The sequence below is a fragment of the Petaurus breviceps genome, unplaced genomic scaffold (genome assembly GCF_028583685.1).
Source record: "Petaurus breviceps papuanus isolate PSGF00001 unplaced genomic scaffold, PetGlider_PUasm1.0 76, whole genome shotgun sequence".
In the NCBI taxonomy this organism is placed as follows: domain Eukaryota; kingdom Metazoa; phylum Chordata; class Mammalia; order Diprotodontia; family Petauridae; genus Petaurus; species Petaurus breviceps.
The window spans coordinates 12,629,720-12,637,187 of NW_027186473.1; positions in this window are offsets into that span (position 1 = coordinate 12,629,720).

Genomic DNA, 7,468 nt, shown 5'->3' on the forward strand with positions numbered 1-7,468 from the left:
AAAATTTTATGGAACCATGTCTTCACAATATTGTGTTTATGAAGTGATTTCTTTTTAACTTAAAGAGAGAACTTTGCCATTTTTTTTTGGAGGGCAGTTGGAGTTAAGTGACTTGCCCAAAGTCACACAGCTAGTTTTTGTGTTAAGTGTCTGAAGCCAGATTTGAACTCAGGTCCTCCTGGCTCCAAGGCTGGTGCTCTATTCACTGTGCCATCTAGCCACCCTGAACTTTACCATTTAATAGGGATAAATGTACATTATTAGATTTTGCCCAACATTCTAACATTTCAAGAGCATTTTAGAACCTGACTGTCACCCAATGCATTATCTAGCCTTCCTATATCTGTGTAACCTGTAAATTTGCCTATCATGATATATATGCCTTTATCTAAGTCACTGTTAAATGATGTTAGACCACCTGGGGCCAAGGATAGATCCCTGGGGCTCTGGTACTAGAGACTTCCCTCCAAGTCTACATCAAACCATAAAGGATTATTTTCACAAATTTGTTATTCAACCAATTCTAAATCCATCTGCCTCACAAGGCTGTTATGAAGAAAATTCTTTGCAAATCATCAAGTGCTCTACAAATGTGAACTCCTAACATTGTTATTCCCATCCCATTAGAATCCCCCAGTTCCTCTGAGCACCTAGAACCAAGGGTATGTTGACAAATACTTTAATAACTGGTTCTCTAAGGGAAAAAAGCACCTGTGACACATTTTTTAGTTTGACTGGAATTATTAATATTTTCTCCATCACTTTCTTAAGTCTAGAGTAGACAATCAACAAAATAATAAGACAAGCCCTAATTTGTAGTTTGCCCACTACCAAGGTGTAAATGCTCAAACTGAAAATTTAGCAATCAAGTGTCTCAAGTCCATACAAGTTGGCTCCAGCTAGGGCTCAGTGGATGTTAACTGAACTTAAAAAGCATTTATTGGGCATTTACTTTATGTGCCAGGCATTGAGCTAAGCACTGGAGATATGAATATGAGTGTCAGCTCTCAAGGATCTTATATTCTACTGGGGGAGGATAATGCATAAAGGATAGCCAGTCATAGTAGAGAAGTGACAAGGAAGCCTGGTTCCAGGCAACATCAGGCAAAAGCTCACCTTTCAGGACCCAGGGCATCAGGGGGCAGAGTCTTCTTGGTTCTTCCTGTCATGACTCACTCACTTCCTGGTCTCATTTTAATTTTTTTAAATTTTTTTGCTTTTTGGAGGGGGAAAGGCAGGGCAATTGGGGTTAAGTGACTTGCCCAAGGTCACATGGCTAGTAAGTGTTAAGTGTCTGAGGCCACATTTGAACTCAGGTCCTCCTGACTCCAGGGCTGGTGCTCTATTCACTGTGCCACCTAGCTGCCCTTCACTTTCTATTCTCCAAGATGGTGTGAAGACCAGTTCACTTGGCTCACCTGGTAAGAATGGGCATGTTACCATCACTTAATACCTTCCCAATCCCAACTTTAAACAGACAAAATGGCACCAGCCCCCCCCCACACACACACACACAGCAAGGTCTAACACATAGGTGTTGAAAGAATGAATTAAGTGACAATTGTAATAATAGCTGATGGCACATAGTATTTTATGAAGTAAATGAATAATGAACACATGTTGCTCAGAAAAGAAAGTAAGAACACTGGACCCTTAGTGGGAAAATCCTTTACCACAATCCAAACTGTGTCCAATCCGACATTGTATATGCTATGCAATTATTACATTTAGACCATCTCTATACACCAGGATAGCATCCATGTAAAATGATGGCCTCTCTCTATTTTGATCATTGATACCTCTTTTCTCTACCTACTTATTCCTTTCCCAGACACACACTGGAGAAGAAATATTAATACTCCTTCTTTGCTTAGGCTCCTTCAAGTCCTCTGAGAATATTCTGGAATCATGTTTCACACCTAAATCCTTTTTTTCCAGGATTCTCTTTCAAGACTCCAATGCCACTTTTAATCACCAGCAGCAGCATTTAGAGATAATCAGCACCAACCCTTCAGTCCTTGGGGAGCTGAAATAGATTTTTTCACCTCTCCATGTGAAAAGTGAATTGTGACACCCCCATTGCCCAGGGCAGGTTCCCTGGAACTAATAACAAAAGAGGGCTTCTTATTAGGAGAAATCATTCCATCTAGTGAGGTATCTTAGCTTTTCATGAATATAGCAAAAAGCTGATTGGGTCTTACTATCAGCAGAGGCAGAAATCTCTCTTATCGTTTGATGAACATCCATTTCCATTTGGGGGAATGACTCTCCTTCCCCATTCCTATTCCATTCCCTTGTAAGTGTATATAAGAAAATCATGTTGGAGACTTTGAGGCAAGGGGCTGTCACTGCAAAAATAATTTAATGCAATGATAAATCTTCTGTCTGAAAAGTGGGAAGGAAGGACGTATTTTTCATCCAGACAATTTGGATAAGATATGAAGCTAAGTATTATAATGCCTTTGTAAGCCAGTTTTCTAAAGGGTTACTAAAACATGGTTGTCAGTGCCAAAACAAAGTTGAAGCACGTTGTTAGATAATTTAGACACAGCACTCATTTGGTCTGCATTATTTAAGAAATGCAGAACTTTCCCCCTCCTCCCCAAACTGGGGGAGGGGTGGAACAGGGGGGAATGGTGTGGAGTTTGCTGGTAAGGTAGACATCTTCAACCTTTCTTTGCCTCAGATGCCTGATTTCACCTTTCAGGGTCATTTTTGATAAACAATGGATATGGGAATGAGTTGTATGGCACTACTAATGTGTTATTAAAAAACAACTTTGTACATATTTAATAATTTCTACTGAGAGAATCTTATATATCAGAACTGATGCACATCAAAAGATTTATCAGCTTGGTTTATAAACTCTGAAGCACTATGTCAAGGAAGATATCATGAGAATACCAAATGCAGCTGGAGGGAAGTATAGAAAGGTAGATATTGTTATCATCAGGTAGATATATGGAGGCTGAGGCAGTCAAGTATTACATAGACATGTGTATAACTATAAAGTTGAGATAGTTAAGACAGTCTGTTCCATGGATTTATGGGAATATCTAATGAATAATTAATACATAATTATATGTATATATGTAACATTTGACTATGCTGGCCTCTATATATTTGTGTGTATAACAAAAAATATATACACATATTTATGTGTACTTACAAAATAAGTTACAATCATGAATTATTCAAAATTATACTTAAAATGATATTTTCCAAAAAAACCATGGGACAGACTTTCCTACTATCTCACTTTTATAGATCTAGGCCATAGAGACTCAAGGAGTTGCCCAGAGGTATGCATGGAGACATCAATATAATGAAAACTAGCCCTTAAGTGGGAATCTTGAGACCTTTGCTTAGGCACCAAGACTTCCTCCAAACATGCCAAACCATTTGATGTTTTTGCAAGATTTATTTCAAGTTTTGATGTTATATGGATCATAGAATCTCAGATTCAGAAAGAACCTTAGAAGTCATTATCCAGTACAACCTATTCCTCAACAGAAATATCTTCTACAGAGCGCTTCTTAAACTGTGGGTCATGACCCCATATGGGGTTGCATACCTGAATACAGGGGTCACAAAAAACTTGACAACATTAAAAGATTTCTGAATACACAATGACGAAAAAATTAATCTGAAATCAAAAGCATAATAAATCAGAGGTATTTCTGGAAGTGCTTGCTTGTGTCGCATAGCATGACTTCACTAATTTTGGTTCCGAAAATACAACACATTCATTTAGCACTGCGCATGTCCTCACACCATGCAAGTCCAACAAACACTGCCAGAAACACCTCAGCTCAAATTCAAGACTACCGTCTTTAGAAAATGGTAAAATTATATGGATAAAAAAATAATTGTTTTAAAAAATAAGCTTCCTTTTACTTGATTATCAGTAAATGTTTTATCTGTGTACCTATTTTATATACCTATATACTTGGGGTCATGTAAAAATTTCTCAGGTGAAAAGGGTTGTATATGTATGTGTTTATATGTATATGTATAGGTATGTGTTGTATGTGTATGTATATATGTATAACACCTCTGACAAGTCTAGTTAAAGAACTCTAGTAAGGAAGAAACTATTACACACAGAGATGGTCCATTCTACATTTTTCAAATTTCCAGTTGTTAGGAATTTATTCCTCATATTGAGCCCAAAATCTGCCTCTTTGCAACTTCTATTCATTGATTTTAGTTATAACTATTGAGACCAAGAAGAATAAATTCTAACCCTCTTCCACATGAAATTGCCTCTTCAAAAGACAACTTGACCTAGCCTCTCCTTCTCCAAGATAAGCACCCCCAGTTTCTTCAACCCATCTTCCAGTTATGGATATGTATCCCACTCAATGGAAACTGCTTTGGGATTTAGAGACTTTTCTAAAAGAGGAAGAGCAATTGGTGATTCCAAAAGATATTAACTGGAATTTTACTGTACATCTTGGGTCAGAACATATACAACACATGACAAATCATGAAGAAATTCCTGAACGTTTAATCTATCCAGTGATTAGGTTGGGCGAGGCCACCTCTAAGGGCTCTTTCAAGTTTTAGCATTTTCTGATTCTGATTTCCTCACTGGGGGGGAGGGGGGAACACTTGCACATGCACAGATGGGCCCAGAATTATGGTATCAAAATCAGGGTCGAATACTCTTTTAAGTCTCTCTTGCAGACAGGTCAACACTTACAACATTTCATACAGGTTATCATAAAAGGTTGATCCTGTATTTAAAGACATCCAGGACAAAGCTGCTAAAGTTTTCCTTAAAAACACACCTGAAATGCCTCTTACAGTTTTTTTTTTTTTCTGTTTCCTTTTGTTCTGTTCTGCGTAGAGGCAGAGAACAGCTAGGCACTATACTCTCTTAAGAGCTGTTTATATAGTTGGAGATTGCTATTATATTACTCTTTCATTCTGAGTGACAGATTCTCCTTCCTTTGGTCTTGCCTCACATTACTTATTTTAATGTGACCAGTGACGATGTTTCTGAGCTTTATTTCTTAATTTGAATTGATTTTTACATAAGATCTCTCTAAAGGGCGCATGAGGTTAGAGAGAATCTAATCCACAGGCTACTGCCAATAAAATATGTTAAAACCATTAACTAAAGGATCACAATTTTTCTGAAACAAGAATTTCAGATATTTCTACAGGACCACGGTAATAAAAGCAAAGAGCTTTGGCTCCCCCTATAGGCAGGTCATTGGAAAAGTAAAGATGAATATTTCTTTTCCAAGGACCCTTCTACCTCTGCAGGTTATTTAATTCAATTCGGTTCAACAAATATTTATTAAACACCTACTAAGTGCTAAGCACTGCACCAGGAAATGTGGATATAAAGGTGTATGTATGTGTGTGTGTAAACACACACACACACACACACACACTCCTTGCTTTTACTTTTTTTATTTTTAGGGGGTGTTTTCATGTTTGTTTTTGCCTTTCTTTGTATTTCCAAGATCCTCTGGGGACATTGCCTGGCATATAACAGGTACTTAATAATTGACTAGTCTGAAAAATCAAAAGTGAAAAAGGCACATGTTATGGGTCATGTAGAAAAGCCTCTGAAGAATGTGACTTCAGATTCTCATGAATCTGTGATCAGAGTTGGAAGTTCCTGCCAAAGACACAGATCCCCCCCAATCCATGCCTACCTATTTCATGTGACCTCCCAAAAGTTCCCAATGTACAAGAGGCCATACATCCTTCCTGCATCTCAGCAGGACACAGAGGAGCACTCTGGTTGTCCACCTGTCATCTGTCACTCTTGCCATGTGTTCAGTCCATCTTATCGTCCTGTCATACAATTCCTTGATGATGTACTTTACCACTATCTGTCTTCTGATTTCTTCTTGGGTTTAGCCTGTTCACACCCACCATGCACCTTTCCTTTGCCCTCAGTGGGATACTAATCTCTAATTCTTCAGCAGCAAGTGGTACATGTTTCATTATCACAGCAACACCAGTAATATGATAGTATGGAAAAATGGGTCATTACTTTCATGGGAAGTCTGAGTTCAGTAAAAGACCTTTGCAATTTCCAAAAATCAAACCAGCTCACTCTCCTCCTCTGTTTCAACTGTGGGCCAAGTCCACCATTCACTTACACTGTTTGTCCCTTATATACATGAGCCCATAGTAAGTGTTTCATAAATGTTCACTGACTTAACTTGATATACAATTCTGGCTCATTAATCCTGTAATGAACTGAACACTCTGCCAGATACCCACTTTTTCTTCTCCACTCCTCTTCATACCTGAGAAGTGTTTTTTCTTTTCTTTTTTCTCCACTTAATGGTATTTTATTTTTTCCAATTACATGTAAACATAGCTTTCAACATTCACTTTTATAAGATTTTGAGTTCTAAATTTTTTCTCCCTCCCCTATCCCTTTCCAAGATGGCAAGCAATCTGATACAGGCTATACATGTACAATCATGTTAACCATATTTCCACATTATGATTATGACTAAACACTAGTCATGTTGTAAAAGAAGAGTTAGAACAAAAGGGAAAGACCATGAAAAAGAAAAACAAAAAAAAGAGAAAATAATATGTTTCTTTCTGTATTCAAACTCCATAGTTCTTTCTCTGGATGTGGATAGCATTTTTCATCATGAGTCTTTTGGAATTGTCTTAGATCACTGTATTGCTCAGAAGAATTAAGTCTATTAAACTTGGCCATTGCACAATGTTGCTGTTACTGTGTACTATGTTCTCCTGGTTCTGCTCACTTCACTCAGCATCAGTTCATGTAAGTCTTTCCAGATTTTTCTGAAGTCTGCCTGGTCATCATTTCTTATAGCACAATATTATTCCATTACATTCATTTACCACAACTTGTTCAGTCATTCCCCAGTTGGTGGGCAACCTCTCAATTTCCAATCTTTTGCCAACACAAAAAGAGCTGCTATAAATATTTTTTACATGTGGATCCTTTTCTCTTTTTAGTGATTTCTTTGGGATACAGACCTAGTAGTGGTACTGCTAGACCAAAGGGATATAGTTGGATATAGTTCCAAATTGCTCTCTAGAATGGTTGGAGAGTTCACAACTCCACCAACAATGCTTTAGTGTCCCAATTTTCCCACATCTCCAACATTTATCATTTTCCTGCTTTGTCCTATTAGCCAATCTGATAGGGGTGAGGTGTTACCTCAGAGTGGTTTTAATTTCCATTTCTTTAATCAATAGTGATTTAGAACATTTCATCAATATGACTATAGAATGCTTTAATTTCTTCATCTGAAAACTGCCTGTTCGTATCCTTTGACCATTCACCAACTGGAGAAAAACTCGTATTCTTACAAATTTGATTCAATTCACTATATATTTTAGAAATGAGACCTTTATCAGAGACACTGGCTGTAAAAATTATTTCCCAGCTTTTTGCTTCCCTTCTAATCTTAGTTCCACTGGCTTTGTTTGTGCAAAAGCTTTTTAATTTATT